A 24,965-nucleotide genomic window follows, 5' to 3' on the forward strand; every position below is an offset into this window, starting at 1 on the left:
ACCACCAACCTTTCGGTTAACAGCCAAACGCGCTAACCGATTGCGCCACAGAGACCCAATGGACCACAATTTTTGCCTGCACCTTAAGCAAGGTCAGACACCGTTTCTTCAAATGATTTTCAACAATATGACTAAAGGAAACAGAAAAAAACAAAGAAATAATTGCAAAACACCAAGAATAATCTAGTTGCCAACAGATAAGAAATGGCTGATAAATTACACGACACAGACCAGAAGGCAGACAGTAATTAGACTTCGACTCTAAGCATCCAACACTACGAGCAGAGTGGCGCAGCGGAAGCGTGCTGGGCCCATAACCCAGAGGTCGATGGATCGAAACCATCCTCTGCTAAAAGGTTGTGTTTTATACTTTTCATCATTACATTGCATCCAAATGCTTCTGTCAACAGAAAGTTTAGTGTTATTGCAGAAAATGTCAAAAAAACGTACACTTCCGAAAGCGTTGGTGGTATAGTGGTGAGCATAGCTGCCTTCCAAGCAGTTGACCCGGGTTCGATTCCCGGCCAACGCATGTCTTGCTTTTCACCATTGGTGTTGCATTTATTCTCTTTTAATGTTTTGTGTTAAGGCTCATGCTCTACTCTCTTCTTACAGTTTAGCAACCACAGAAAGGAGGAAAAAAAAAGACCAGGAGGCCTTCACGACCTCTCAGCATTTTCGGTAAACAAACCAACCCATAAAAGTTCAACGGTTCTCCTTGGGATTGTGCTACATCACAACTTTTTTCTACAAACTATGCAAGTTTTTTCACTGTCCCCGGTTTGATTCTCCATGTGCATAGAAAGGGTTTGCTAGAAAGTTGCTCGACTGTATTTGTAGGTCACCAATCACGTTGTGGACTCCTTAAATGTTCTTCAAGTATGGGAAAACGGAGTCCACACTTAAAAAAAAAAAAAAAAAAAAAAAAAAGCAATGTCATCTGTGACTGTATATGAAAATTGTGACCTGGTGTGACGTGAAACTGACGTCAAGTTTCACAGGTTTGGGGGATTAGCTCAAGTGGTAGAGCGCTCGCTTAGCATGCGAGAGGTAGCGGGATCGATGCCCGCATTCTCCAATGCTACCATTGGATTCCTTTTTCGCAGAGTTGAATGAATCATTTTTACCATCTGCCCGTGGCACCCACGGCCAAACCTAGGAGGCTTTCGACAGTGGCCAAAACAATCCTTCGATAGCTCAGCTGGTAGAGCGGAGGACTGTAGCTCTAAATTAGCAATCCTTAGGTCGCTGGTTCAATTCCGGCTCGAAGGAAGTTTTGTTTATCTTATCTCATACAGAAAGTTTTTCTCCAGTTTGCCTCGTGAATTCAAAACATAGTCAGCAAAATGGCTTTTACATGAGAGAGAGATGCTCAGCACCAATGCAAAAACTTCTCCAACTGTGCAACGTCTCTGGGTGGACTGCAAAAGGGTGCGACGTCCCTGGGTGGACTCGAACCACCAACCTTTCGGTTAACAGCCGAACGCGCTAACCGATTGCGCCACAGAGACCCAATGGACCACAATTTTTGCCTGCACCTTAAGCAAGGTCAGACACCGTTTCTTCAAATGATTTTCAACAATATGACTAAAGGAAACAGAAAAAAACAAAGAAATAATTGCAAAACACCAAGAATAATCTAGTTGCCAACAGATAAGAAATGGCTGATAAATTACACGACACAGACCAGAAGGCAGACAGTAATTAGACTTCGACTCTAAGCATCCAACACTACGAGCAGAGTGGCGCAGCGGAAGCGTGCTGGGCCCATAACCCAGAGGTCGATGGATCGAAACCATCCTCTGCTAAAAGGTTGTGTTTTATACTTTTCATCATTACATTGCATCCAAATGCTTCTGTCAACAGAAAGTTTAGTGTTATTGCAGAAAATGTCAAAAAAACGTACACTTCCGAAAGCGTTGGTGGTATAGTGGTGAGCATAGCTGCCTTCCAAGCAGTTGACCCGGGTTCGATTCCCGGCCAACGCATGTCTTGCTTTTCACCATTGGTGTTGCATTTATTCTCTTTTAATGTTTTGTGTTAAGGCTCATGCTCTACTCTCTTCTTACAGTTTAGCAACCACAGAAAGGAGGAAAAAAAAAGACCAGGAGGCCTTCACGACCTCTCAGCATTTTCGGTAAACAAACCAACCCATAAAAGTTCAACGGTTCTCCTTGGGATTGTGCTACATCACAACTTTTTTCTACAAACTATGCAAGTTTTTTCACTGTCCCCGGTTTGATTCTCCATGTGCATAGAAAGGGTTTGCTAGAAAGTTGCTCGACTGTATTTGTAGGTCACCAATCACGTTGTGGACTCCTTAAATGTTCTTCAAGTATGGGAAAACGGAGTCCACACTTAAAAAAAAAAAAAAAAAAAAAAAAAAGCAATGTCATCTGTGACTGTATATGAAAATTGTGACCTGGTGTGACGTGAAACTGACGTCAAGTTTCACAGGTTTGGGGGATTAGCTCAAGTGGTAGAGCGCTCGCTTAGCATGCGAGAGGTAGCGGGATCGATGCCCGCATTCTCCAATGCTACCATTGGATTCCTTTTTCGCAGAGTTGAATGAATCATTTTTACCATCTGCCCGTGGCACCCACGGCCAAACCTAGGAGGCTTTCGACAGTGGCCAAAACAATCCTTCGATAGCTCAGCTGGTAGAGCGGAGGACTGTAGCTCTAAATTAGCAATCCTTAGGTCGCTGGTTCAATTCCGGCTCGAAGGAAGTTTTGTTTATCTTATCTCATACAGAAAGTTTTTCTCCAGTTTGCCTCGTGAATTCAAAACATAGTCAGCAAAATGGCTTTTACATGAGAGAGATGCTCAGCACCAATGCAAAAACTTCTCCAACTGTGCAACGTCTCTGGGTGGACTGCAAAAGGGTGCGACGTCCCTGGGTGGACTCGAACCACCAACCTTTCGGTTAACAGCCGAACGCGCTAACCGATTGCGCCACAGAGACCCAATGGACCACAATTTTTGCCTGCACCTTAAGCAAGGTCAGACACCGTTTCTTCAAATGATTTTCAACAATATGACTAAAGGAAACAGAAAAAAACAAAGAAATAATTGCAAAACACCAAGAATAATCTAGTTGCCAACAGATAAGAAATGGCTGATAAATTACACGACACAGACCAGAAGGCAGACAGTAATTAGACTTCGACTCTAAGCATCCAACACTACGAGCAGAGTGGCGCAGCGGAAGCGTGCTGGGCCCATAACCCAGAGGTCGATGGATCGAAACCATCCTCTGCTAAAAGGTTGTGTTTTATACTTTTCATCATTACATTGCATCCAAATGCTTCTGTCAACAGAAAGTTTAGTGTTATTGCAGAAAATGTCAAAAAAACGTACACTTCCGAAAGCGTTGGTGGTATAGTGGTGAGCATAGCTGCCTTCCAAGCAGTTGACCCGGGTTCGATTCCCGGCCAACGCATGTCTTGCTTTTCACCATTGGTGTTGCATTTATTCTCTTTTAATGTTTTGTGTTAAGGCTCATGCTCTACTCTCTTCTTACAGTTTAGCAACCACAGAAAGGAGGAAAAAAAAAGACCAGGAGGCCTTCACGACCTCTCAGCATTTTCGGTAAACAAACCAACCCATAAAAGTTCAACGGTTCTCCTTGGGATTGTGCTACATCACAACTTTTTTCTACAAACTATGCAAGTTTTTTCACTGTCCCCGGTTTGATTCTCCATGTGCATAGAAAGGGTTTGCTAGAAAGTTGCTCGACTGTATTTGTAGGTCACCAATCACGTTGTGGACTCCTTAAATGTTCTTCAAGTATGGGAAAACGGAGTCCACACTTAAAAAAAAAAAAAAAAAAAAAAAAAAGCAATGTCATCTGTGACTGTATATGAAAATTGTGACCTGGTGTGACGTGAAACTGACGTCAAGTTTCACAGGTTTGGGGGATTAGCTCAAGTGGTAGAGCGCTCGCTTAGCATGCGAGAGGTAGCGGGATCGATGCCCGCATTCTCCAATGCTACCATTGGATTCCTTTTTCGCAGAGTTGAATGAATCATTTTTACCATCTGCCCGTGGCACCCACGGCCAAACCTAGGAGGCTTTCGACAGTGGCCAAAACAATCCTTCGATAGCTCAGCTGGTAGAGCGGAGGACTGTAGCTCTAAATTAGCAATCCTTAGGTCGCTGGTTCAATTCCGGCTCGAAGGAAGTTTTGTTTATCTTATCTCATACAGAAAGTTTTTCTCCAGTTTGCCTCGTGAATTCAAAACATAGTCAGCAAAATGGCTTTTACATGAGAGAGATGCTCAGCACCAATGCAAAAACTTCTCCAACTGTGCAACGTCTCTGGGTGGACTGCAAAAGGGTGCGACGTCCCTGGGTGGACTCGAACCACCAACCTTTCGGTTAACAGCCGAACGCGCTAACCGATTGCGCCACAGAGACCCAATGGACCACAATTTTTGCCTGCACCTTAAGCAAGGTCAGACACCGTTTCTTCAAATGATTTTCAACAATATGACTAAAGGAAACAGAAAAAAACAAAGAAATAATTGCAAAACACCAAGAATAATCTAGTTGCCAACAGATAAGAAATGGCTGATAAATTACACGACACAGACCAGAAGGCAGACAGTAATTAGACTTCGACTCTAAGCATCCAACACTACGAGCAGAGTGGCGCAGCGGAAGCGTGCTGGGCCCATAACCCAGAGGTCGATGGATCGAAACCATCCTCTGCTAAAAGGTTGTGTTTTATACTTTTCATCATTACATTGCATCCAAATGCTTCTGTCAACAGAAAGTTTAGTGTTATTGCAGAAAATGTCAAAAAAACGTACACTTCCGAAAGCGTTGGTGGTATAGTGGTGAGCATAGCTGCCTTCCAAGCAGTTGACCCGGGTTCGATTCCCGGCCAACGCATGTCTTGCTTTTCACCATTGGTGTTGCATTTATTCTCTTTTAATGTTTTGTGTTAAGGCTCATGCTCTACTCTCTTCTTACAGTTTAGCAACCACAGAAAGGAGGAAAAAAAAAGACCAGGAGGCCTTCACGACCTCTCAGCATTTTCGGTAAACAAACCAACCCATAAAAGTTCAACGGTTCTCCTTGGGATTGTGCTACATCACAACTTTTTTCTACAAACTATGCAAGTTTTTTCACTGTCCCCGGTTTGATTCTCCATGTGCATAGAAAGGGTTTGCTAGAAAGTTGCTCGACTGTATTTGTAGGTCACCAATCACGTTGTGGACTCCTTAAATGTTCTTCAAGTATGGGAAAACGGAGTCCACACTTAAAAAAAAAAAAAAAAAAAAAAAAAAGCAATGTCATCTGTGACTGTATATGAAAATTGTGACCTGGTGTGACGTGAAACTGACGTCAAGTTTCACAGGTTTGGGGGATTAGCTCAAGTGGTAGAGCGCTCGCTTAGCATGCGAGAGGTAGCGGGATCGATGCCCGCATTCTCCAATGCTACCATTGGATTCCTTTTTCGCAGAGTTGAATGAATCATTTTTACCATCTGCCCGTGGCACCCACGGCCAAACCTAGGAGGCTTTCGACAGTGGCCAAAACAATCCTTCGATAGCTCAGCTGGTAGAGCGGAGGACTGTAGCTCTAAATTAGCAATCCTTAGGTCGCTGGTTCAATTCCGGCTCGAAGGAAGTTTTGTTTATCTTATCTCATACAGAAAGTTTTTCTCCAGTTTGCCTCGTGAATTCAAAACATAGTCAGCAAAATGGCTTTTACATGAGAGAGATGCTCAGCACCAATGCAAAAACTTCTCCAACTGTGCAACGTCTCTGGGTGGACTGCAAAAGGGTGCGACGTCCCTGGGTGGACTCGAACCACCAACCTTTCGGTTAACAGCCGAACGCGCTAACCGATTGCGCCACAGAGACCCAATGGACCACAATTTTTGCCTGCACCTTAAGCAAGGTCAGACACCGTTTCTTCAAATGATTTTCAACAATATGACTAAAGGAAACAGAAAAAAACAAAGAAATAATTGCAAAACACCAAGAATAATCTAGTTGCCAACAGATAAGAAATGGCTGATAAATTACACGACACAGACCAGAAGGCAGACAGTAATTAGACTTCGACTCTAAGCATCCAACACTACGAGCAGAGTGGCGCAGCGGAAGCGTGCTGGGCCCATAACCCAGAGGTCGATGGATCGAAACCATCCTCTGCTAAAAGGTTGTGTTTTATACTTTTCATCATTACATTGCATCCAAATGCTTCTGTCAACAGAAAGTTTAGTGTTATTGCAGAAAATGTCAAAAAAACGTACACTTCCGAAAGCGTTGGTGGTATAGTGGTGAGCATAGCTGCCTTCCAAGCAGTTGACCCGGGTTCGATTCCCGGCCAACGCATGTCTTGCTTTTCACCATTGGTGTTGCATTTATTCTCTTTTAATGTTTTGTGTTAAGGCTCATGCTCTACTCTCTTCTTACAGTTTAGCAACCACAGAAAGGAGGAAAAAAAAAGACCAGGAGGCCTTCACGACCTCTCAGCATTTTCGGTAAACAAACCAACCCATAAAAGTTCAACGGTTCTCCTTGGGATTGTGCTACATCACAACTTTTTTCTACAAACTATGCAAGTTTTTTCACTGTCCCCGGTTTGATTCTCCATGTGCATAGAAAGGGTTTGCTAGAAAGTTGCTCGACTGTATTTGTAGGTCACCAATCACGTTGTGGACTCCTTAAATGTTCTTCAAGTATGGGAAAACGGAGTCCACACTTAAAAAAAAAAAAAAAAAAAAAAAAAAGCAATGTCATCTGTGACTGTATATGAAAATTGTGACCTGGTGTGACGTGAAACTGACGTCAAGTTTCACAGGTTTGGGGGATTAGCTCAAGTGGTAGAGCGCTCGCTTAGCATGCGAGAGGTAGCGGGATCGATGCCCGCATTCTCCAATGCTACCATTGGATTCCTTTTTCGCAGAGTTGAATGAATCATTTTTACCATCTGCCCGTGGCACCCACGGCCAAACCTAGGAGGCTTTCGACAGTGGCCAAAACAATCCTTCGATAGCTCAGCTGGTAGAGCGGAGGACTGTAGCTCTAAATTAGCAATCCTTAGGTCGCTGGTTCAATTCCGGCTCGAAGGAAGTTTTGTTTATCTTATCTCATACAGAAAGTTTTTCTCCAGTTTGCCTCGTGAATTCAAAACATAGTCAGCAAAATGGCTTTTACATGAGAGAGATGCTCAGCACCAATGCAAAAACTTCTCCAACTGTGCAACGTCTCTGGGTGGACTGCAAAAGGGTGCGACGTCCCTGGGTGGACTCGAACCACCAACCTTTCGGTTAACAGCCGAACGCGCTAACCGATTGCGCCACAGAGACCCAATGGACCACAATTTTTGCCTGCACCTTAAGCAAGGTCAGACACCGTTTCTTCAAATGATTTTCAACAATATGACTAAAGGAAACAGAAAAAAACAAAGAAATAATTGCAAAACACCAAGAATAATCTAGTTGCCAACAGATAAGAAATGGCTGATAAATTACACGACACAGACCAGAAGGCAGACAGTAATTAGACTTCGACTCTAAGCATCCAACACTACGAGCAGAGTGGCGCAGCGGAAGCGTGCTGGGCCCATAACCCAGAGGTCGATGGATCGAAACCATCCTCTGCTAAAAGGTTGTGTTTTATACTTTTCATCATTACATTGCATCCAAATGCTTCTGTCAACAGAAAGTTTAGTGTTATTGCAGAAAATGTCAAAAAAACGTACACTTCCGAAAGCGTTGGTGGTATAGTGGTGAGCATAGCTGCCTTCCAAGCAGTTGACCCGGGTTCGATTCCCGGCCAACGCATGTCTTGCTTTTCACCATTGGTGTTGCATTTATTCTCTTTTAATGTTTTGTGTTAAGGCTCATGCTCTACTCTCTTCTTACAGTTTAGCAACCACAGAAAGGAGGAAAAAAAAAGACCAGGAGGCCTTCACGACCTCTCAGCATTTTCGGTAAACAAACCAACCCATAAAAGTTCAACGGTTCTCCTTGGGATTGTGCTACATCACAACTTTTTTCTACAAACTATGCAAGTTTTTTCACTGTCCCCGGTTTGATTCTCCATGTGCATAGAAAGGGTTTGCTAGAAAGTTGCTCGACTGTATTTGTAGGTCACCAATCACGTTGTGGACTCCTTAAATGTTCTTCAAGTATGGGAAAACGGAGTCCACACTTAAAAAAAAAAAAAAAAAAAAAAAAAAGCAATGTCATCTGTGACTGTATATGAAAATTGTGACCTGGTGTGACGTGAAACTGACGTCAAGTTTCACAGGTTTGGGGGATTAGCTCAAGTGGTAGAGCGCTCGCTTAGCATGCGAGAGGTAGCGGGATCGATGCCCGCATTCTCCAATGCTACCATTGGATTCCTTTTTCGCAGAGTTGAATGAATCATTTTTACCATCTGCCCGTGGCACCCACGGCCAAACCTAGGAGGCTTTCGACAGTGGCCAAAACAATCCTTCGATAGCTCAGCTGGTAGAGCGGAGGACTGTAGCTCTAAATTAGCAATCCTTAGGTCGCTGGTTCAATTCCGGCTCGAAGGAAGTTTTGTTTATCTTATCTCATACAGAAAGTTTTTCTCCAGTTTGCCTCGTGAATTCAAAACATAGTCAGCAAAATGGCTTTTACATGAGAGAGATGCTCAGCACCAATGCAAAAACTTCTCCAACTGTGCAACGTCTCTGGGTGGACTGCAAAAGGGTGCGACGTCCCTGGGTGGACTCGAACCACCAACCTTTCGGTTAACAGCCAAACGCGCTAACCGATTGCGCCACAGAGACCCAATGGACCACAATTTTTGCCTGCACCTTAAGCAAGGTCAGACACCGTTTCTTCAAATGATTTTCAACAATATGACTAAAGGAAACAGAAAAAAACAAAGAAATAATTGCAAAACACCAAGAATAATCTAGTTGCCAACAGATAAGAAATGGCTGATAAATTACACGACACAGACCAGAAGGCAGACAGTAATTAGACTTCGACTCTAAGCATCCAACACTACGAGCAGAGTGGCGCAGCGGAAGCGTGCTGGGCCCATAACCCAGAGGTCGATGGATCGAAACCATCCTCTGCTAAAAGGTTGTGTTTTATACTTTTCATCATTACATTGCATCCAAATGCTTCTGTCAACAGAAAGTTTAGTGTTATTGCAGAAAATGTCAAAAAAACGTACACTTCCGAAAGCGTTGGTGGTATAGTGGTGAGCATAGCTGCCTTCCAAGCAGTTGACCCGGGTTCGATTCCCGGCCAACGCATGTCTTGCTTTTCACCATTGGTGTTGCATTTATTCTCTTTTAATGTTTTGTGTTAAGGCTCATGCTCTACTCTCTTCTTACAGTTTAGCAACCACAGAAAGGAGGAAAAAAAAAGACCAGGAGGCCTTCACGACCTCTCAGCATTTTCGGTAAACAAACCAACCCATAAAAGTTCAACGGTTCTCCTTGGGATTGTGCTACATCACAACTTTTTTCTACAAACTATGCAAGTTTTTTCACTGTCCCCGGTTTGATTCTCCATGTGCATAGAAAGGGTTTGCTAGAAAGTTGCTCGACTGTATTTGTAGGTCACCAATCACGTTGTGGACTCCTTAAATGTTCTTCAAGTATGGGAAAACGGAGTCCACACTTAAAAAAAAAAAAAAAAAAAAAAAAAAGCAATGTCATCTGTGACTGTATATGAAAATTGTGACCTGGTGTGACGTGAAACTGACGTCAAGTTTCACAGGTTTGGGGGATTAGCTCAAGTGGTAGAGCGCTCGCTTAGCATGCGAGAGGTAGCGGGATCGATGCCCGCATTCTCCAATGCTACCATTGGATTCCTTTTTCGCAGAGTTGAATGAATCATTTTTACCATCTGCCCGTGGCACCCACGGCCAAACCTAGGAGGCTTTCGACAGTGGCCAAAACAATCCTTCGATAGCTCAGCTGGTAGAGCGGAGGACTGTAGCTCTAAATTAGCAATCCTTAGGTCGCTGGTTCAATTCCGGCTCGAAGGAAGTTTTGTTTATCTTATCTCATACAGAAAGTTTTTCTCCAGTTTGCCTCGTGAATTCAAAACATAGTCAGCAAAATGGCTTTTACATGAGAGAGATGCTCAGCACCAATGCAAAAACTTCTCCAACTGTGCAACGTCTCTGGGTGGACTGCAAAAGGGTGCGACGTCCCTGGGTGGACTCGAACCACCAACCTTTCGGTTAACAGCCGAACGCGCTAACCGATTGCGCCACAGAGACCCAATGGACCACAATTTTTGCCTGCACCTTAAGCAAGGTCAGACACCGTTTCTTCAAATGATTTTCAACAATATGACTAAAGGAAACAGAAAAAAACAAAGAAATAATTGCAAAACACCAAGAATAATCTAGTTGCCAACAGATAAGAAATGGCTGATAAATTACACGACACAGACCAGAAGGCAGACAGTAATTAGACTTCGACTCTAAGCATCCAACACTACGAGCAGAGTGGCGCAGCGGAAGCGTGCTGGGCCCATAACCCAGAGGTCGATGGATCGAAACCATCCTCTGCTAAAAGGTTGTGTTTTATACTTTTCATCATTACATTGCATCCAAATGCTTCTGTCAACAGAAAGTTTAGTGTTATTGCAGAAAATGTCAAAAAAACGTACACTTCCGAAAGCGTTGGTGGTATAGTGGTGAGCATAGCTGCCTTCCAAGCAGTTGACCCGGGTTCGATTCCCGGCCAACGCATGTCTTGCTTTTCACCATTGGTGTTGCATTTATTCTCTTTTAATGTTTTGTGTTAAGGCTCATGCTCTACTCTCTTCTTACAGTTTAGCAACCACAGAAAGGAGGAAAAAAAAAGACCAGGAGGCCTTCACGACCTCTCAGCATTTTCGGTAAACAAACCAACCCATAAAAGTTCAACGGTTCTCCTTGGGATTGTGCTACATCACAACTTTTTTCTACAAACTATGCAAGTTTTTTCACTGTCCCCGGTTTGATTCTCCATGTGCATAGAAAGGGTTTGCTAGAAAGTTGCTCGACTGTATTTGTAGGTCACCAATCACGTTGTGGACTCCTTAAATGTTCTTCAAGTATGGGAAAACGGAGTCCACACTTAAAAAAAAAAAAAAAAAAAAAAAAAAGCAATGTCATCTGTGACTGTATATGAAAATTGTGACCTGGTGTGACGTGAAACTGACGTCAAGTTTCACAGGTTTGGGGGATTAGCTCAAGTGGTAGAGCGCTCGCTTAGCATGCGAGAGGTAGCGGGATCGATGCCCGCATTCTCCAATGCTACCATTGGATTCCTTTTTCGCAGAGTTGAATGAATCATTTTTACCATCTGCCCGTGGCACCCACGGCCAAACCTAGGAGGCTTTCGACAGTGGCCAAAACAATCCTTCGATAGCTCAGCTGGTAGAGCGGAGGACTGTAGCTCTAAATTAGCAATCCTTAGGTCGCTGGTTCAATTCCGGCTCGAAGGAAGTTTTGTTTATCTTATCTCATACAGAAAGTTTTTCTCCAGTTTGCCTCGTGAATTCAAAACATAGTCAGCAAAATGGCTTTTACATGAGAGAGATGCTCAGCACCAATGCAAAAACTTCTCCAACTGTGCAACGTCTCTGGGTGGACTGCAAAAGGGTGCGACGTCCCTGGGTGGACTCGAACCACCAACCTTTCGGTTAACAGCCAAACGCGCTAACCGATTGCGCCACAGAGACCCAATGGACCACAATTTTTGCCTGCACCTTAAGCAAGGTCAGACACCGTTTCTTCAAATGATTTTCAACAATATGACTAAAGGAAACAGAAAAAAACAAAGAAATAATTGCAAAACACCAAGAATAATCTAGTTGCCAACAGATAAGAAATGGCTGATAAATTACACGACACAGACCAGAAGGCAGACAGTAATTAGACTTCGACTCTAAGCATCCAACACTACGAGCAGAGTGGCGCAGCGGAAGCGTGCTGGGCCCATAACCCAGAGGTCGATGGATCGAAACCATCCTCTGCTAAAAGGTTGTGTTTTATACTTTTCATCATTACATTGCATCCAAATGCTTCTGTCAACAGAAAGTTTAGTGTTATTGCAGAAAATGTCAAAAAAACGTACACTTCCGAAAGCGTTGGTGGTATAGTGGTGAGCATAGCTGCCTTCCAAGCAGTTGACCCGGGTTCGATTCCCGGCCAACGCATGTCTTGCTTTTCACCATTGGTGTTGCATTTATTCTCTTTTAATGTTTTGTGTTAAGGCTCATGCTCTACTCTCTTCTTACAGTTTAGCAACCACAGAAAGGAGGAAAAAAAAAGACCAGGAGGCCTTCACGACCTCTCAGCATTTTCGGTAAACAAACCAACCCATAAAAGTTCAACGGTTCTCCTTGGGATTGTGCTACATCACAACTTTTTTCTACAAACTATGCAAGTTTTTTCACTGTCCCCGGTTTGATTCTCCATGTGCATAGAAAGGGTTTGCTAGAAAGTTGCTCGACTGTATTTGTAGGTCACCAATCACGTTGTGGACTCCTTAAATGTTCTTCAAGTATGGGAAAACGGAGTCCACACTTAAAAAAAAAAAAAAAAAAAAAAAAAAGCAATGTCATCTGTGACTGTATATGAAAATTGTGACCTGGTGTGACGTGAAACTGACGTCAAGTTTCACAGGTTTGGGGGATTAGCTCAAGTGGTAGAGCGCTCGCTTAGCATGCGAGAGGTAGCGGGATCGATGCCCGCATTCTCCAATGCTACCATTGGATTCCTTTTTCGCAGAGTTGAATGAATCATTTTTACCATCTGCCCGTGGCACCCACGGCCAAACCTAGGAGGCTTTCGACAGTGGCCAAAACAATCCTTCGATAGCTCAGCTGGTAGAGCGGAGGACTGTAGCTCTAAATTAGCAATCCTTAGGTCGCTGGTTCAATTCCGGCTCGAAGGAAGTTTTGTTTATCTTATCTCATACAGAAAGTTTTTCTCCAGTTTGCCTCGTGAATTCAAAACATAGTCAGCAAAATGGCTTTTACATGAGAGAGATGCTCAGCACCAATGCAAAAACTTCTCCAACTGTGCAACGTCTCTGGGTGGACTGCAAAAGGGTGCGACGTCCCTGGGTGGACTCGAACCACCAACCTTTCGGTTAACAGCCGAACGCGCTAACCGATTGCGCCACAGAGACCCAATGGACCACAATTTTTGCCTGCACCTTAAGCAAGGTCAGACACCGTTTCTTCAAATGATTTTCAACAATATGACTAAAGGAAACAGAAAAAAACAAAGAAATAATTGCAAAACACCAAGAATAATCTAGTTGCCAACAGATAAGAAATGGCTGATAAATTACACGACACAGACCAGAAGGCAGACAGTAATTAGACTTCGACTCTAAGCATCCAACACTACGAGCAGAGTGGCGCAGCGGAAGCGTGCTGGGCCCATAACCCAGAGGTCGATGGATCGAAACCATCCTCTGCTAAAAGGTTGTGTTTTATACTTTTCATCATTACATTGCATCCAAATGCTTCTGTCAACAGAAAGTTTAGTGTTATTGCAGAAAATGTCAAAAAAACGTACACTTCCGAAAGCGTTGGTGGTATAGTGGTGAGCATAGCTGCCTTCCAAGCAGTTGACCCGGGTTCGATTCCCGGCCAACGCATGTCTTGCTTTTCACCATTGGTGTTGCATTTATTCTCTTTTAATGTTTTGTGTTAAGGCTCATGCTCTACTCTCTTCTTACAGTTTAGCAACCACAGAAAGGAGGAAAAAAAAAGACCAGGAGGCCTTCACGACCTCTCAGCATTTTCGATAAACAAACCAACCCATAAAAGTTCAACGGTTCTCCTTGGGATTGTGCTACATCACAACTTTTTTCTACAAACTATGCAAGTTTTTTCACTGTCCCCGGTTTGATTCTCCATGTGCATAGAAAGGGTTTGCTAGAAAGTTGCTCGACTGTATTTGTAGGTCACCAATCACGTTGTGGACTCCTTAAATGTTCTTCAAGTATGGGAAAACGGAGTCCACACTTAAAAAAAAAAAAAAAAAAAAAAAAAGCAATGTCATCTGTGACTGTATATGAAAATTGTGACCTGGTGTGACGTGAAACTGACGTCAAGTTTCACAGGTTTGGGGGATTAGCTCAAGTGGTAGAGCGCTCGCTTAGCATGCGAGAGGTAGCGGGATCGATGCCCGCATTCTCCAATGCTACCATTGGATTCCTTTTTCGCAGAGTTGAATGAATCATTTTTACCATCTGCCCGTGGCACCCACGGCCAAACCTAGGAGGCTTTCGACAGTGGCCAAAACAATCCTTCGATAGCTCAGCTGGTAGAGCGGAGGACTGTAGCTCTAAATTAGCAATCCTTAGGTCGCTGGTTCAATTCCGGCTCGAAGGAAGTTTTGTTTATCTTATCTCATACAGAAAGTTTTTCTCCAGTTTGCCTCGTGAATTCAAAACATAGTCAGCAAAATGGCTTTTACATGAGAGAGATGCTCAGCACCAATGCAAAAACTTCTCCAACTGTGCAACGTCTCTGGGTGGACTGCAAAAGGGTGCGACGTCCCTGGGTGGACTCGAACCACCAACCTTTCGGTTAACAGCCGAACGCGCTAACCGATTGCGCCACAGAGACCCAATGGACCACAATTTTTGCCTGCACCTTAAGCAAGGTCAGACACCGTTTCTTCAAATGATTTTCAACAATATGACTAAAGGAAACAGAAAAAAACAAAGAAATAATTGCAAAACACCAAGAATAATCTAGTTGCCAACAGATAAGAAATGGCTGATAAATTACACGACACAGACCAGAAGGCAGACAGTAATTAGACTTCGACTCTAAGCATCCAACACTACGAGCAGAGTGGCGCAGCGGAAGCGTGCTGGGCCCATAACCCAGAGGTCGATGGATCGAAACCATCCTCTGCTAAAAGGTTGTGTTTTATACTTTTCATCATTACATTGCATCCAAATGCTTCTGTCAACAGAAAGTTTAGTGTTATTGCAGAAAATGTCAAAAAAACGTACACTTCCGAAAGCGTTGGTGGTATAGTGGTGAGCATAGCTGCCTTCCAAGCAGTTGACCCGGGTTCGATTCCCGGCCAACGCATGTCTTGCTTTTCACCATTGGTGTTGCATTTATTCTCTTTTAATGTTTTGTGTTAAGGCTCATGCTCTACTCTCTTCTTACAGTTTAGCAACCACAGAAAGGAGGAAAAAAAAAGACCAGGAGGCCTTCACGACCTCTCAGCATTTTCGATAAACAAACCAACCCATAAAAGTTCAACGGTTCTCCTTGGGATTGTGCTACATCACAACTTTTTTCTACAAACTATGCAAGTTTTTTCACTGTCCCCGGTTTGATTCTCCATGTGCATAGAAAGGGTTTGCTAGAAAGTTGCTCGACTGTATTTGTAGGTCACCAATCACGTTGTGGACTCCTTAAATGTTCTTCAAGTATGGGAAAACGGAGTCCACACTTAAAAAAAAAAAAAAAAAAAAAAAAAGCAATGTCATCTGTGACTGTATATGAAAATTGTGACCTGGTGTGACGTGAAACTGACGTCAAGTTTCACAGGTTTGGGGGATTAGCTCAAGTGGTAGAGCGCTCGCTTAGCATGCGAGAGGTAGCGGGATCGATGCCCGCATTCTCCAATGCTACCATTGGATTCCTTTTTCGCAGAGTTGAATGAATCATTTTTACCATCTGCCCGTGGCACCCACGGCCAAACCTAGGAGGCTTTCGACAGTGGCCAAAACAATCCTTCGATAGCTCAGCTGGTAGAGCGGAGGACTGTAGCTCTAAATTAGCAATCCTTAGGTCGCTGGTTCAATTCCGGCTCGAAGGAAGTTTTGTTTATCTTATCTCATACAGAAAGTTTTTCTCCAGTTTGCCTCGTGAATTCAAAACATAGTCAGCAAAATGGCTTTTACATGAGAGAGATGCTCAGCACCAATGCAAAAACTTCTCCAACTGTGCAACGTCTCTGGGTGGACTGCAAAAGGGTGCGACGTCCCTGGGTGGACTCGAACCACCAACCTTTCGGTTAACAGCCGAACGCGCTAACCGATTGCGCCACAGAGACCCAATGGACCACAATTTTTGCCTGCACCTTAAGCAAGGTCAGACACCGTTTCTTCAAATGATTTTCAACAATATGACTAAAGGAAACAGAAAAAAACAAAGAAATAATTGCAAAACACCAAGAATAATCTAGTTGCCAACAGATAAGAAATGGCTGATAAATTACACGACACAGACCAGAAGGCAGACAGTAATTAGACTTCGACTCTAAGCATCCAACACTACGAGCAGAGTGGCGCAGCGGAAGCGTGCTGGGCCCATAACCCAGAGGTCGATGGATCGAAACCATCCTCTGCTAAAAGGTTGTGTTTTATACTTTTCATCATTACATTGCATCCAAATGCTTCTGTCAACAGAAAGTTTAGTGTTATTGCAGAAAATGTCAAAAAAACGTACACTTCCGAAAGCGTTGGTGGTATAGTGGTGAGCATAGCTGCCTTCCAAGCAGTTGACCCGGGTTCGATTCCCGGCCAACGCATGTCTTGCTTTTCACCATTGGTGTTGCATTTATTCTCTTTTAATGTTTTGTGTTAAGGCTCATGCTCTACTCTCTTCTTACAGTTTAGCAACCACAGAAAGGAGGAAAAAAAAAGACCAGGAGGCCTTCACGACCTCTCAGCATTTTCGGTAAACAAACCAACCCATAAAAGTTCAACGGTTCTCCTTGGGATTGTGCTACATCACAACTTTTTTCTACAAACTATGCAAGTTTTTTCACTGTCCCCGGTTTGATTCTCCATGTGCATAGAAAGGGTTTGCTAGAAAGTTGCTCGACTGTATTTGTAGGTCACCAATCACGTTGTGGACTCCTTAAATGTTCTTCAAGTATGGGAAAACGGAGTCCACACTTAAAAAAAAAAAAAAAAAAAAAAAAAAGCAATGTCATCTGTGACTGTATATGAAAATTGTGACCTGGTGTGACGTGAAACTGACGTCAAGTTTCACAGGTTTGGGGGATTAGCTCAAGTGGTAGAGCGCTCGCTTAGCATGCGAGAGGTAGCGGGATCGATGCCCGCATTCTCCAATGCTACCATTGGATTCCTTTTTCGCAGAGTTGAATGAATCATTTTTACCATCTGCCCGTGGCACCCACGGCCAAACCTAGGAGGCTTTCGACAGTGGCCAAAACAATCCTTCGATAGCTCAGCTGGTAGAGCGGAGGACTGTAGCTCTAAATTAGCAATCCTTAGGTCGCTGGTTCAATTCCGGCTCGAAGGAAGTTTTGTTTATCTTATCTCATACAGAAAGTTTTTCTCCAGTTTGCCTCGTGAATTCAAAACATAGTCAGCAAAATGGCTTTTACATGAGAGAGATGCTCAGCACCAATGCAAAAACTTCTCCAACTGTGCAACGTCTCTGGGTGGACTGCAAAAGGGTGCGACGTCCCTGGGTGGACTCGAACCACCAACCTTTCGGTTAACAGCCAAACGCGCTAACCGATTGCGCCACAGAGACCCAATGGACCACAATTTTTGCCTGCACCTTAAGCAAGGTCAGACACCGTTTCTTCAAATGATTTTCAACAATATGACTAAAGGAAACAGAAAAAAACAAAGAAATAATTGCAAAACACCAAGAATAATCTAGTTGCCAACAGATAAGAAATGGCTGATAAATTACACGACACAGACCAGAAGGCAGACAGTAATTAGACTTCGACTCTAAGCATCCAACACTACGAGCAGAGTGGCGCAGCGGAAGCGTGCTGGGCCCATAACCCAGAGGTCGATGGATCGAAACCATCCTCTGCTAAAAGGTTGTGTTTTATACTTTTCATCATTACATTGCATCCAAATGCTTCTGTCAACAGAAAGTTTAGTGTTATTGCAGAAAATGTCAAAAAAACGTACACTTCCGAAAGCGTTGGTGGTATAGTGGTGAGCATAGCTGCCTTCCAAGCAGTTGACCCGGGTTCGATTCCCGGCCAACGCACGTCTTGCTTTTCACCATTGGTGTTGCATTTATTCTCTTTTAATGTTTTGTGTTAAGGCTCATGCTCTACTCTCTTCTTACAGTTTAGCAACCACAGAAAGGAGGAAAAAAAAAGACCAGGAGGCCTTCACGACCTCTCAGCATTTTCGATAAACAAACCAACCCATAAAAGTTCAACGGTTCTCCTTGGGATTGTGCTACATCACAACTTTTTTCTACAAACTATGCAAGTTTTTTCACTGTCCCCGGTTTGATTCTCCATGTGCATAGAAAGGGTTTGCTAGAAAGTTGCTCGACTGTATTTGTAGGTCACCAATCACGTTGTGGACTCCTTAAATGTTCTTCAAGTATGGGAAAACGGAGTCCACACTTAAAAAAAAAAAAAAAAAAAAAAAAAGCAATGTCATCTGTGACTGTATATGAAAATTGTGACCTGGTGTGACGTGAAACTGACGTCAAGTTTCACAGGTTTGGGGGATTAGCTCAAGTGGTAGAGCGCTCGCTTAGCATGCGAGAGGTAGCGGGATCGATGCCCGCATTCTCCAATGCTACCATTGGATTCCTTTTTCGCAGAGTTGAATGAATCATTTTTACCATCTGCCCGTGGCACCCACGGCCAAACCTAGGAGGCTTTCGACAGTGGCCAAAACAATCCTTCGATAGCTCAGCTGGTAGAGCGGAGGACTGTAGCTCTAAATTAGCAATCCTTAGGTCGCTGGTTCAATTCCGGCTCGAAGGAAGTTTTGTTTATCTTATCTCATACAGAAAGTTTTTCTCCAGTTTGCCTCGTGAATTCAAAACATAGTCAGCAAAATGGCTTTTACATGAGAGAGATGCTCAGCACCAATGCAAAAACTTCTCCAACTGTGCAACGTCTCTGGGTGGACTGCAAAAGGGTGCGACGTCCCTGGGTGGACTCGAACCACCAACCTTTCGGTTAACAGCCGAACGCGCTAACCGATTGCGCCACAGAGACCCAATGGACCACAATTTTTGCCTGCACCTTAAGCAAGGTCAGACACCGTTTCTTCAAATGATTTTCAACAATATGACTAAAGGAAACAGAAAAAAACAAAGAAATAATTGCAAAACACCAAGAATAATCTAGTTGCCAACAGATAAGAAATGGCTGATAAATTACACGACACAGACCAGAAGGCAGACAGTAATTAGACTTCGACTCTAAGCATCCAACACTACGAGCAGAGTGGCGCAGCGGAAGCGTGCTGGGCCCATAACCCAGAGGTCGATGGATCGAAACCATCCTCTGCTAAAAGGTTGTGTTTTATACTTTTCATCATTACATTGCATCCAAATGCTTCTGTCAACAGAAAGTTTAGTGTTATTGCAGAAAATGTCAAAAAAACGTACACTTCCGAAAGCGTTGGTGGTATAGTGGTGAGCATAGCTGCCTTCCAAGCAGTTGACCCGGGTTCGATTCCCGGCCAACGCATGTCTTGCTTTTCACCATTGGTGTTGCATTTATTCTCTTTTAATGTTTTGTGTTAAGGCTCATGCTCTACTCTCTTCTTACAGTTTAGCAACCACAGAAAGGAGGAAAAAAAAAGACCAGGAGGCCTTCACGACCTCTCAGCATTTTCGGTAAACAAACCAACCCATAAAAGTTCAACGGTTCTCCTTGGGATTGTGCTACATCACAACTTTTTTCTACAAACTATGCAAGTTTTTTCACTGTCCCCGGTTTGATTCTCCATGTGCATAGAAAGGGTTTGCTAGAAAGTTGCTCGACTGTATTTGTAGGTCACCAATCACGTTGTGGACTCCTTAAATGTTCTTCAAGTATGGGAAAACGGAGTCCACACTTAAAAAAAAAAAAAAAAAAAAAAAAAAGCAATGTCATCTGTGACTGTATATGAAAATTGTGACCTGGTGTGACGTGAAACTGACGTCAAGTTTCACAGGTTTGGGGGATTAGCTCAAGTGGTAGAGCGCTCGCTTAGCATGCGAGAGGTAGCGGGATCGATGCCCGCATTCTCCAATGCTACCATTGGATTCCTTTTTCGCAGAGTTGAATGAATCATTTTTACCATCTGCCCGTGGCACCCACGGCCAAACCTAGGAGGCTTTCGACAGTGGCCAAAACAATCCTTCGATAGCTCAGCTGGTAGAGCGGAGGACTGTAGCTCTAAATTAGCAATCCTTAGGTCGCTGGTTCAATTCCGGCTCGAAGGAAGTTTTGTTTATCTTATCTCATACAGAAAGTTTTTCTCCAGTTTGCCTCGTGAATTCAAAACATAGTCAGCAAAATGGCTTTTACATGAGAGAGATGCTCAGCACCAATGCAAAAACTTCTCCAACTGTGCAACGTCTCTGGGTGGACTGCAAAAGGGTGCGACGTCCCTGGGTGGACTCGAACCACCAACCTTTCGGTTAACAGCCAAACGCGCTAACCGATTGCGCCACAGAGACCCAATGGACCACAATTTTTGCCTGCACCTTAAGCAAGGTCAGACACCGTTTCTTCAAATGATTTTCAACAATATGACTAAAGGAAACAGAAAAAAACAAAGAAATAATTGCAAAACACCAAGAATAATCTAGTTGCCAACAGATAAGAAATGGCTGATAAATTACACGACACAGACCAGAAGGCAGACAGTAATTAGACTTCGACTCTAAGCATCCAACACTACGAGCAGAGTGGCGCAGCGGAAGCGTGCTGGGCCCATAACCCAGAGGTCGATGGATCGAAACCATCCTCTGCTAAAAGGTTGTGTTTTATACTTTTCATCATTACATTGCATCCAAATGCTTCTGTCAACAGAAAGTTTAGTGTTATTGCAGAAAATGTCAAAAAAACGTACACTTCCGAAAGCGTTGGTGGTATAGTGGTGAGCATAGCTGCCTTCCAAGCAGTTGACCCGGGTTCGATTCCCGGCCAACGCATGTCTTGCTTTTCACCATTGGTGTTGCATTTATTCTCTTTTAATGTTTTGTGTTAAGGCTCATGCTCTACTCTCTTCTTACAGTTTAGCAACCACAGAAAGGAGGAAAAAAAAAGACCAGGAGGCCTTCACGACCTCTCAGCATTTTCGATAAACAAACCAACCCATAAAAGTTCAACGGTTCTCCTTGGGATTGTGCTACATCACAACTTTTTTCTACAAACTATGCAAGTTTTTTCACTGTCCCCGGTTTGATTCTCCATGTGCATAGAAAGGGTTTGCTAGAAAGTTGCTCGACTGTATTTGTAGGTCACCAATCACGTTGTGGACTCCTTAAATGTTCTTCAAGTATGGGAAAACGGAGTCCACACTTAAAAAAAAAAAAAAAAAAAAAAAGCAATGTCATCTGTGACTGTATATGAAAATTGTGACCTGGTGTGACGTGAAACTGACGTCAAGTTTCACAGGTTTGGGGGATTAGCTCAAGTGGTAGAGCGCTCGCTTAGCATGCGAGAGGTAGCGGGATCGATGCCCGCATTCTCCAATGCTACCATTGGATTCCTTTTTCGCAGAGTTGAATGAATCATTTTTACCATCTGCCCGTGGCACCCACGGCCAAACCTAGGAGGCTTTCGACAGTGGCCAAAACAATCCTTCGATAGCTCAGCTGGTAGAGCGGAGGACTGTAGCTCTAAATTAGCAATCCTTAGGTCGCTGGTTCAATTCCGGCTCGAAGGAAGTTTTGTTTATCTTATCTCATACAGAAAGTTTTTCTCCAGTTTGCCTCGTGAATTCAAAACATAGTCAGCAAAATGGCTTTTACATGAGAGAGATGCTCAGCACCAATGCAAAAACTTCTCCAACTGTGCAACGTCTCTGGGTGGACTGCAAAAGGGTGCGACGTCCCTGGGTGGACTCGAACCACCAACCTTTCGGTTAACAGCCGAACGCGCTAACCGATTGCGCCACAGAGACCCAATGGACCACAATTTTTGCCTGCACCTTAAGCAAGGTCAGACACCGTTTCTTCAAATGATTTTCAACAATATGACTAAAGGAAACAGAAAAAAACAAAGAAATAATTGCAAAACACCAAGAATAATCTAGTTGCCAACAGATAAGAAATGGCTGATAAATTACACGACACAGACCAGAAGGCAGACAGTAATTAGACTTCGACTCTAAGCATCCAACACTACGAGCAGAGTGGCGCAGCGGAAGCGTGCTGGGCCCATAACCCAGAGGTCGATGGATCGAAACCATCGGGTGGACTGCAAAAGGGTGCGACGTCCCTGGGTGGACTCGAACCACCAACCTTTCGGTTAACAGCCGAACGCGCTAACCGATTGCGCCACAGAGACCCAATGGACCACAATTTTTGCCTGCACCTTAAGCAAGGTCAGACACCGTTTCTTCAAATGATTTTCAACAATATGACTAAAGGAAACAGAAAAAAACAAAGAAATAATTGCAAAACACCAAGAATAATCTAGTTGCCAACAGATAAGAAATGGCTGATAAATTACACGACACAGACCAGAAGGCAGACAGTAATTAGACTTCGACTCTAAGCATCCAACACTACGAGCAGAGTGGCGCAGCGGAAGCGTGCTGGGCCCATAACCCAGAGGTCGATGGATCGAAACCATCCTCTGCTAAAAGGTTGTGTTTTATACTTTTCATCATTACATTGCATCCAAATGCTTCTGTCAACAGAAAGTTTAGTGTTATTGCAGAAAATGTCAAAAAAACGTACACTTCCGAAAGCGTTGGTGGTATAGTGGTGAGCATAGCTGCCTTCCAAGCAGTTGACCCGGGTTCGATTCCCGGCCAACGCATGTCTTGCTTTTCACCATTGGTGTTGCATTTATTCTCTTTTAATGTTTTGTGTTAAGGCTCATGCTCTACTCTCTTCTTACAGTTTAGCAACCACAGAAAGGAGGAAAAAAAAAGACCAGGAGGCCTTCACGACCTCTCAGCATTTTCGATAAACAAACCAACCCATAAAAGTTCAACGGTTCTCCTTGGGATTGTGCTACATCACAACTTTTTTCTACAAACTATGCAAGTTTTTTCACTGTCCCCGGTTTGATTCTCCATGTGCATAGAAAGGGTTTGCTAGAAAGTTGCTCGACTGTATTTGTAGGTCACCAATCACGTTGTGGACTCCTTAAATGTTCTTCAAGTATGGGAAAACGGAGTCCACACTTAAAAAAAAAAAAAAAAAAAAAAAAAAGCAATGTCATCTGTGACTGTATATGAAAATTGTGACCTGGTGTGACGTGAAACTGACGTCAAGTTTCACAGGTTTGGGGGATTAGCTCAAGTGGTAGAGCGCTCGCTTAGCATGCGAGAGGTAGCGGGATCGATGCCCGCATTCTCCAATGCTACCATTGGATTCCTTTTTCGCAGAGTTGAATGAATCATTTTTACCATCTGCCCGTGGCACCCACGGCCAAACCTAGGAGGCTTTCGACAGTGGCCAAAACAATCCTTCGATAGCTCAGCTGGTAGAGCGGAGGACTGTAGCTCTAAATTAGCAATCCTTAGGTCGCTGGTTCAATTCCGGCTCGAAGGAAGTTTTGTTTATCTTATCTCATACAGAAAGTTTTTCTCCAGTTTGCCTCGTGAATTCAAAACATAGTCAGCAAAATGGCTTTTACATGAGAGAGATGCTCAGCACCAATGCAAAAACTTCTCCAACTGTGCAACGTCTCTGGGTGGACTGCAAAAGGGTGCGACGTCCCTGGGTGGACTCGAACCACCAACCTTTCGGTTAACAGCCGAACGCGCTAACCGATTGCGCCACAGAGACCCAATGGACCACAATTTTTGCCTGCACCTTAAGCAAGGTCAGACACCGTTTCTTCAAATGATTTTCAACAATATGACTAAAGGAAACAGAAAAAAACAAAGAAATAATTGCAAAACACCAAGAATAATCTAGTTGCCAACAGATAAGAAATGGCTGATAAATTACACGACACAGACCAGAAGGCAGACAGTAATTAGACTTCGACTCTAAGCATCCAACACTACGAGCAGAGTGGCGCAGCGGAAGCGTGCTGGGCCCATAACCCAGAGGTCGATGGATCGAAACCATCCTCTGCTAAAAGGTTGTGTTTTATACTTTTCATCATTACATTGCATCCAAATGCTTCTGTCAACAGAAAGTTTAGTGTTATTGCAGAAAATGTCAAAAAAACGTACACTTCCGAAAGCGTTGGTGGTATAGTGGTGAGCATAGCTGCCTTCCAAGCAGTTGACCCGGGTTCGATTCCCGGCCAACGCATGTCTTGCTTTTCACCATTGGTGTTGCATTTATTCTCTTTTAATGTTTTGTGTTAAGGCTCATGCTCTACTCTCTTCTTACAGTTTAGCAACCACAGAAAGGAGGAAAAAAAAAGACCAGGAGGCCTTCACGACCTCTCAGCATTTTCGATAAACAAACCAACCCATAAAAGTTCAACGGTTCTCCTTGGGATTGTGCTACATCACAACTTTTTTCTACAAACTATGCAAGTTTTTTCACTGTCCCCGGTTTGATTCTCCATGTGCATAGAAAGGGTTTGCTAGAAAGTTGCTCGACTGTATTTGTAGGTCACCAATCACGTTGTGGACTCCTTAAATGTTCTTCAAGTATGGGAAAACGGAGTCCACACTTAAAAAAAAAAAAAAAAAAAAAAAAAAAGCAATGTCATCTGTGACTGTATATGAAAATTGTGACCTGGTGTGACGTGAAACTGACGTCAAGTTTCACAGGTTTGGGGGATTAGCTCAAGTGGTAGAGCGCTCGATTAGCATGCGAGAGGTAGCGGGATCGATGCCCGCATTCTCCAATGCTACCATTGGATTCCTTTTTCGCAGAGTTGAATGAATCATTTTTACCATCTGCCCGTGGCACCCACGGCCAAACCTAGGAGGCTTTCGACAGTGGCCAAAACAATCCTTCGATAGCTCAGCTGGTAGAGCGGAGGACTGTAGCTCTAAATTAGCAATCCTTAGGTCGCTGGTTCAATTCCGGCTCGAAGGAAGTTTTGTTTATCTTATCTCATACAGAAAGTTTTTCTCCAGTTTGC

General features: G+C 43.6%; 63 non-coding genes across 63 annotated transcripts; 50 read left to right on the top strand and 13 right to left on the bottom strand.

Moving 5' to 3' along the window:
* The first annotated feature begins 460 nt into the window (after positions 1-460).
* Positions 461-532, top strand: TRNAG-UCC (transfer RNA glycine (anticodon UCC)). The gene has a single exon. It is a non-coding gene; the product is annotated as a tRNA-Gly (tRNA).
* Positions 533-1,005: 473 nt separating this feature from the next.
* On the top strand, positions 1,006-1,078 carry TRNAA-AGC (transfer RNA alanine (anticodon AGC)). Its single transcript has one exon. It is a non-coding gene; the product is annotated as a tRNA-Ala (tRNA).
* Positions 1,079-1,186: 108 nt separating this feature from the next.
* TRNAY-GUA (transfer RNA tyrosine (anticodon GUA)) lies at positions 1,187-1,272 on the top strand. The gene is given in 2 exon segments: positions 1,187-1,223; positions 1,237-1,272. It is a non-coding gene; the product is annotated as a tRNA-Tyr (tRNA).
* A 165-nt stretch (positions 1,273-1,437) lies between these two features.
* Positions 1,438-1,511, bottom strand: TRNAN-GUU (transfer RNA asparagine (anticodon GUU)). The gene has a single exon. It is a non-coding gene; the product is annotated as a tRNA-Asn (tRNA).
* A 405-nt stretch (positions 1,512-1,916) lies between these two features.
* Positions 1,917-1,988, top strand: TRNAG-UCC (transfer RNA glycine (anticodon UCC)). The gene has a single exon. It is a non-coding gene; the product is annotated as a tRNA-Gly (tRNA).
* A 473-nt stretch (positions 1,989-2,461) lies between these two features.
* Positions 2,462-2,534, top strand: TRNAA-AGC (transfer RNA alanine (anticodon AGC)). Its single transcript has one exon. It is a non-coding gene; the product is annotated as a tRNA-Ala (tRNA).
* A 108-nt stretch (positions 2,535-2,642) lies between these two features.
* On the top strand, positions 2,643-2,728 carry TRNAY-GUA (transfer RNA tyrosine (anticodon GUA)). Its single transcript is given in 2 exon segments — positions 2,643-2,679; positions 2,693-2,728. It is a non-coding gene; the product is annotated as a tRNA-Tyr (tRNA).
* A 163-nt stretch (positions 2,729-2,891) lies between these two features.
* Positions 2,892-2,965, bottom strand: TRNAN-GUU (transfer RNA asparagine (anticodon GUU)). Its single transcript has one exon. It is a non-coding gene; the product is annotated as a tRNA-Asn (tRNA).
* A 405-nt stretch (positions 2,966-3,370) lies between these two features.
* Positions 3,371-3,442, top strand: TRNAG-UCC (transfer RNA glycine (anticodon UCC)). The gene has a single exon. It is a non-coding gene; the product is annotated as a tRNA-Gly (tRNA).
* A 473-nt stretch (positions 3,443-3,915) lies between these two features.
* TRNAA-AGC (transfer RNA alanine (anticodon AGC)) lies at positions 3,916-3,988 on the top strand. Its single transcript has one exon. It is a non-coding gene; the product is annotated as a tRNA-Ala (tRNA).
* Positions 3,989-4,096: 108 nt separating this feature from the next.
* On the top strand, positions 4,097-4,182 carry TRNAY-GUA (transfer RNA tyrosine (anticodon GUA)). The gene is given in 2 exon segments: positions 4,097-4,133; positions 4,147-4,182. It is a non-coding gene; the product is annotated as a tRNA-Tyr (tRNA).
* Positions 4,183-4,345: 163 nt separating this feature from the next.
* Positions 4,346-4,419, bottom strand: TRNAN-GUU (transfer RNA asparagine (anticodon GUU)). The gene has a single exon. It is a non-coding gene; the product is annotated as a tRNA-Asn (tRNA).
* A 405-nt stretch (positions 4,420-4,824) lies between these two features.
* Positions 4,825-4,896, top strand: TRNAG-UCC (transfer RNA glycine (anticodon UCC)). Its single transcript has one exon. It is a non-coding gene; the product is annotated as a tRNA-Gly (tRNA).
* Positions 4,897-5,369: 473 nt separating this feature from the next.
* On the top strand, positions 5,370-5,442 carry TRNAA-AGC (transfer RNA alanine (anticodon AGC)). The gene has a single exon. It is a non-coding gene; the product is annotated as a tRNA-Ala (tRNA).
* Positions 5,443-5,550: 108 nt separating this feature from the next.
* On the top strand, positions 5,551-5,636 carry TRNAY-GUA (transfer RNA tyrosine (anticodon GUA)). The gene is given in 2 exon segments: positions 5,551-5,587; positions 5,601-5,636. It is a non-coding gene; the product is annotated as a tRNA-Tyr (tRNA).
* Positions 5,637-5,799: 163 nt separating this feature from the next.
* TRNAN-GUU (transfer RNA asparagine (anticodon GUU)) lies at positions 5,800-5,873 on the bottom strand. The gene has a single exon. It is a non-coding gene; the product is annotated as a tRNA-Asn (tRNA).
* A 405-nt stretch (positions 5,874-6,278) lies between these two features.
* On the top strand, positions 6,279-6,350 carry TRNAG-UCC (transfer RNA glycine (anticodon UCC)). The gene has a single exon. It is a non-coding gene; the product is annotated as a tRNA-Gly (tRNA).
* Positions 6,351-6,823: 473 nt separating this feature from the next.
* Positions 6,824-6,896, top strand: TRNAA-AGC (transfer RNA alanine (anticodon AGC)). The gene has a single exon. It is a non-coding gene; the product is annotated as a tRNA-Ala (tRNA).
* A 108-nt stretch (positions 6,897-7,004) lies between these two features.
* On the top strand, positions 7,005-7,090 carry TRNAY-GUA (transfer RNA tyrosine (anticodon GUA)). The gene is given in 2 exon segments: positions 7,005-7,041; positions 7,055-7,090. It is a non-coding gene; the product is annotated as a tRNA-Tyr (tRNA).
* A 163-nt stretch (positions 7,091-7,253) lies between these two features.
* On the bottom strand, positions 7,254-7,327 carry TRNAN-GUU (transfer RNA asparagine (anticodon GUU)). Its single transcript has one exon. It is a non-coding gene; the product is annotated as a tRNA-Asn (tRNA).
* Positions 7,328-7,732: 405 nt separating this feature from the next.
* On the top strand, positions 7,733-7,804 carry TRNAG-UCC (transfer RNA glycine (anticodon UCC)). Its single transcript has one exon. It is a non-coding gene; the product is annotated as a tRNA-Gly (tRNA).
* A 473-nt stretch (positions 7,805-8,277) lies between these two features.
* TRNAA-AGC (transfer RNA alanine (anticodon AGC)) lies at positions 8,278-8,350 on the top strand. Its single transcript has one exon. It is a non-coding gene; the product is annotated as a tRNA-Ala (tRNA).
* Positions 8,351-8,458: 108 nt separating this feature from the next.
* On the top strand, positions 8,459-8,544 carry TRNAY-GUA (transfer RNA tyrosine (anticodon GUA)). The gene is given in 2 exon segments: positions 8,459-8,495; positions 8,509-8,544. It is a non-coding gene; the product is annotated as a tRNA-Tyr (tRNA).
* Positions 8,545-9,186: 642 nt separating this feature from the next.
* Positions 9,187-9,258, top strand: TRNAG-UCC (transfer RNA glycine (anticodon UCC)). Its single transcript has one exon. It is a non-coding gene; the product is annotated as a tRNA-Gly (tRNA).
* A 473-nt stretch (positions 9,259-9,731) lies between these two features.
* TRNAA-AGC (transfer RNA alanine (anticodon AGC)) lies at positions 9,732-9,804 on the top strand. Its single transcript has one exon. It is a non-coding gene; the product is annotated as a tRNA-Ala (tRNA).
* A 108-nt stretch (positions 9,805-9,912) lies between these two features.
* Positions 9,913-9,998, top strand: TRNAY-GUA (transfer RNA tyrosine (anticodon GUA)). The gene is given in 2 exon segments: positions 9,913-9,949; positions 9,963-9,998. It is a non-coding gene; the product is annotated as a tRNA-Tyr (tRNA).
* A 163-nt stretch (positions 9,999-10,161) lies between these two features.
* Positions 10,162-10,235, bottom strand: TRNAN-GUU (transfer RNA asparagine (anticodon GUU)). Its single transcript has one exon. It is a non-coding gene; the product is annotated as a tRNA-Asn (tRNA).
* A 405-nt stretch (positions 10,236-10,640) lies between these two features.
* TRNAG-UCC (transfer RNA glycine (anticodon UCC)) lies at positions 10,641-10,712 on the top strand. The gene has a single exon. It is a non-coding gene; the product is annotated as a tRNA-Gly (tRNA).
* A 473-nt stretch (positions 10,713-11,185) lies between these two features.
* Positions 11,186-11,258, top strand: TRNAA-AGC (transfer RNA alanine (anticodon AGC)). The gene has a single exon. It is a non-coding gene; the product is annotated as a tRNA-Ala (tRNA).
* A 108-nt stretch (positions 11,259-11,366) lies between these two features.
* TRNAY-GUA (transfer RNA tyrosine (anticodon GUA)) lies at positions 11,367-11,452 on the top strand. The gene is given in 2 exon segments: positions 11,367-11,403; positions 11,417-11,452. It is a non-coding gene; the product is annotated as a tRNA-Tyr (tRNA).
* Positions 11,453-12,094: 642 nt separating this feature from the next.
* Positions 12,095-12,166, top strand: TRNAG-UCC (transfer RNA glycine (anticodon UCC)). The gene has a single exon. It is a non-coding gene; the product is annotated as a tRNA-Gly (tRNA).
* Positions 12,167-12,639: 473 nt separating this feature from the next.
* On the top strand, positions 12,640-12,712 carry TRNAA-AGC (transfer RNA alanine (anticodon AGC)). The gene has a single exon. It is a non-coding gene; the product is annotated as a tRNA-Ala (tRNA).
* A 108-nt stretch (positions 12,713-12,820) lies between these two features.
* TRNAY-GUA (transfer RNA tyrosine (anticodon GUA)) lies at positions 12,821-12,906 on the top strand. Its single transcript is given in 2 exon segments — positions 12,821-12,857; positions 12,871-12,906. It is a non-coding gene; the product is annotated as a tRNA-Tyr (tRNA).
* Positions 12,907-13,069: 163 nt separating this feature from the next.
* TRNAN-GUU (transfer RNA asparagine (anticodon GUU)) lies at positions 13,070-13,143 on the bottom strand. The gene has a single exon. It is a non-coding gene; the product is annotated as a tRNA-Asn (tRNA).
* A 405-nt stretch (positions 13,144-13,548) lies between these two features.
* TRNAG-UCC (transfer RNA glycine (anticodon UCC)) lies at positions 13,549-13,620 on the top strand. The gene has a single exon. It is a non-coding gene; the product is annotated as a tRNA-Gly (tRNA).
* Positions 13,621-14,092: 472 nt separating this feature from the next.
* On the top strand, positions 14,093-14,165 carry TRNAA-AGC (transfer RNA alanine (anticodon AGC)). The gene has a single exon. It is a non-coding gene; the product is annotated as a tRNA-Ala (tRNA).
* Positions 14,166-14,273: 108 nt separating this feature from the next.
* Positions 14,274-14,359, top strand: TRNAY-GUA (transfer RNA tyrosine (anticodon GUA)). Its single transcript is given in 2 exon segments — positions 14,274-14,310; positions 14,324-14,359. It is a non-coding gene; the product is annotated as a tRNA-Tyr (tRNA).
* A 163-nt stretch (positions 14,360-14,522) lies between these two features.
* Positions 14,523-14,596, bottom strand: TRNAN-GUU (transfer RNA asparagine (anticodon GUU)). The gene has a single exon. It is a non-coding gene; the product is annotated as a tRNA-Asn (tRNA).
* A 405-nt stretch (positions 14,597-15,001) lies between these two features.
* On the top strand, positions 15,002-15,073 carry TRNAG-UCC (transfer RNA glycine (anticodon UCC)). Its single transcript has one exon. It is a non-coding gene; the product is annotated as a tRNA-Gly (tRNA).
* Positions 15,074-15,545: 472 nt separating this feature from the next.
* TRNAA-AGC (transfer RNA alanine (anticodon AGC)) lies at positions 15,546-15,618 on the top strand. Its single transcript has one exon. It is a non-coding gene; the product is annotated as a tRNA-Ala (tRNA).
* A 108-nt stretch (positions 15,619-15,726) lies between these two features.
* Positions 15,727-15,812, top strand: TRNAY-GUA (transfer RNA tyrosine (anticodon GUA)). Its single transcript is given in 2 exon segments — positions 15,727-15,763; positions 15,777-15,812. It is a non-coding gene; the product is annotated as a tRNA-Tyr (tRNA).
* A 163-nt stretch (positions 15,813-15,975) lies between these two features.
* On the bottom strand, positions 15,976-16,049 carry TRNAN-GUU (transfer RNA asparagine (anticodon GUU)). Its single transcript has one exon. It is a non-coding gene; the product is annotated as a tRNA-Asn (tRNA).
* A 405-nt stretch (positions 16,050-16,454) lies between these two features.
* On the top strand, positions 16,455-16,526 carry TRNAG-UCC (transfer RNA glycine (anticodon UCC)). The gene has a single exon. It is a non-coding gene; the product is annotated as a tRNA-Gly (tRNA).
* A 473-nt stretch (positions 16,527-16,999) lies between these two features.
* On the top strand, positions 17,000-17,072 carry TRNAA-AGC (transfer RNA alanine (anticodon AGC)). Its single transcript has one exon. It is a non-coding gene; the product is annotated as a tRNA-Ala (tRNA).
* Positions 17,073-17,180: 108 nt separating this feature from the next.
* On the top strand, positions 17,181-17,266 carry TRNAY-GUA (transfer RNA tyrosine (anticodon GUA)). The gene is given in 2 exon segments: positions 17,181-17,217; positions 17,231-17,266. It is a non-coding gene; the product is annotated as a tRNA-Tyr (tRNA).
* Positions 17,267-17,908: 642 nt separating this feature from the next.
* TRNAG-UCC (transfer RNA glycine (anticodon UCC)) lies at positions 17,909-17,980 on the top strand. The gene has a single exon. It is a non-coding gene; the product is annotated as a tRNA-Gly (tRNA).
* Positions 17,981-18,452: 472 nt separating this feature from the next.
* On the top strand, positions 18,453-18,525 carry TRNAA-AGC (transfer RNA alanine (anticodon AGC)). The gene has a single exon. It is a non-coding gene; the product is annotated as a tRNA-Ala (tRNA).
* Positions 18,526-18,633: 108 nt separating this feature from the next.
* On the top strand, positions 18,634-18,719 carry TRNAY-GUA (transfer RNA tyrosine (anticodon GUA)). The gene is given in 2 exon segments: positions 18,634-18,670; positions 18,684-18,719. It is a non-coding gene; the product is annotated as a tRNA-Tyr (tRNA).
* Positions 18,720-18,882: 163 nt separating this feature from the next.
* Positions 18,883-18,956, bottom strand: TRNAN-GUU (transfer RNA asparagine (anticodon GUU)). The gene has a single exon. It is a non-coding gene; the product is annotated as a tRNA-Asn (tRNA).
* Positions 18,957-19,361: 405 nt separating this feature from the next.
* Positions 19,362-19,433, top strand: TRNAG-UCC (transfer RNA glycine (anticodon UCC)). Its single transcript has one exon. It is a non-coding gene; the product is annotated as a tRNA-Gly (tRNA).
* A 473-nt stretch (positions 19,434-19,906) lies between these two features.
* TRNAA-AGC (transfer RNA alanine (anticodon AGC)) lies at positions 19,907-19,979 on the top strand. The gene has a single exon. It is a non-coding gene; the product is annotated as a tRNA-Ala (tRNA).
* A 108-nt stretch (positions 19,980-20,087) lies between these two features.
* On the top strand, positions 20,088-20,173 carry TRNAY-GUA (transfer RNA tyrosine (anticodon GUA)). Its single transcript is given in 2 exon segments — positions 20,088-20,124; positions 20,138-20,173. It is a non-coding gene; the product is annotated as a tRNA-Tyr (tRNA).
* A 642-nt stretch (positions 20,174-20,815) lies between these two features.
* Positions 20,816-20,887, top strand: TRNAG-UCC (transfer RNA glycine (anticodon UCC)). The gene has a single exon. It is a non-coding gene; the product is annotated as a tRNA-Gly (tRNA).
* Positions 20,888-21,357: 470 nt separating this feature from the next.
* On the top strand, positions 21,358-21,430 carry TRNAA-AGC (transfer RNA alanine (anticodon AGC)). Its single transcript has one exon. It is a non-coding gene; the product is annotated as a tRNA-Ala (tRNA).
* A 108-nt stretch (positions 21,431-21,538) lies between these two features.
* TRNAY-GUA (transfer RNA tyrosine (anticodon GUA)) lies at positions 21,539-21,624 on the top strand. Its single transcript is given in 2 exon segments — positions 21,539-21,575; positions 21,589-21,624. It is a non-coding gene; the product is annotated as a tRNA-Tyr (tRNA).
* Positions 21,625-21,787: 163 nt separating this feature from the next.
* On the bottom strand, positions 21,788-21,861 carry TRNAN-GUU (transfer RNA asparagine (anticodon GUU)). The gene has a single exon. It is a non-coding gene; the product is annotated as a tRNA-Asn (tRNA).
* A 312-nt stretch (positions 21,862-22,173) lies between these two features.
* TRNAN-GUU (transfer RNA asparagine (anticodon GUU)) lies at positions 22,174-22,247 on the bottom strand. The gene has a single exon. It is a non-coding gene; the product is annotated as a tRNA-Asn (tRNA).
* Positions 22,248-22,652: 405 nt separating this feature from the next.
* TRNAG-UCC (transfer RNA glycine (anticodon UCC)) lies at positions 22,653-22,724 on the top strand. Its single transcript has one exon. It is a non-coding gene; the product is annotated as a tRNA-Gly (tRNA).
* Positions 22,725-23,197: 473 nt separating this feature from the next.
* On the top strand, positions 23,198-23,270 carry TRNAA-AGC (transfer RNA alanine (anticodon AGC)). Its single transcript has one exon. It is a non-coding gene; the product is annotated as a tRNA-Ala (tRNA).
* Positions 23,271-23,378: 108 nt separating this feature from the next.
* On the top strand, positions 23,379-23,464 carry TRNAY-GUA (transfer RNA tyrosine (anticodon GUA)). Its single transcript is given in 2 exon segments — positions 23,379-23,415; positions 23,429-23,464. It is a non-coding gene; the product is annotated as a tRNA-Tyr (tRNA).
* Positions 23,465-23,627: 163 nt separating this feature from the next.
* TRNAN-GUU (transfer RNA asparagine (anticodon GUU)) lies at positions 23,628-23,701 on the bottom strand. Its single transcript has one exon. It is a non-coding gene; the product is annotated as a tRNA-Asn (tRNA).
* Positions 23,702-24,106: 405 nt separating this feature from the next.
* Positions 24,107-24,178, top strand: TRNAG-UCC (transfer RNA glycine (anticodon UCC)). Its single transcript has one exon. It is a non-coding gene; the product is annotated as a tRNA-Gly (tRNA).
* Positions 24,179-24,833: 655 nt separating this feature from the next.
* TRNAY-GUA (transfer RNA tyrosine (anticodon GUA)) lies at positions 24,834-24,919 on the top strand. The gene is given in 2 exon segments: positions 24,834-24,870; positions 24,884-24,919. It is a non-coding gene; the product is annotated as a tRNA-Tyr (tRNA).
* Positions 24,920-24,965: the final 46 nt, after the last annotated feature.

This window comes from Ranitomeya variabilis, chromosome 2, assembly GCF_051348905.1.
Source record: "Ranitomeya variabilis isolate aRanVar5 chromosome 2, aRanVar5.hap1, whole genome shotgun sequence".
In the NCBI taxonomy this organism is placed as follows: domain Eukaryota; kingdom Metazoa; phylum Chordata; class Amphibia; order Anura; family Dendrobatidae; genus Ranitomeya; species Ranitomeya variabilis.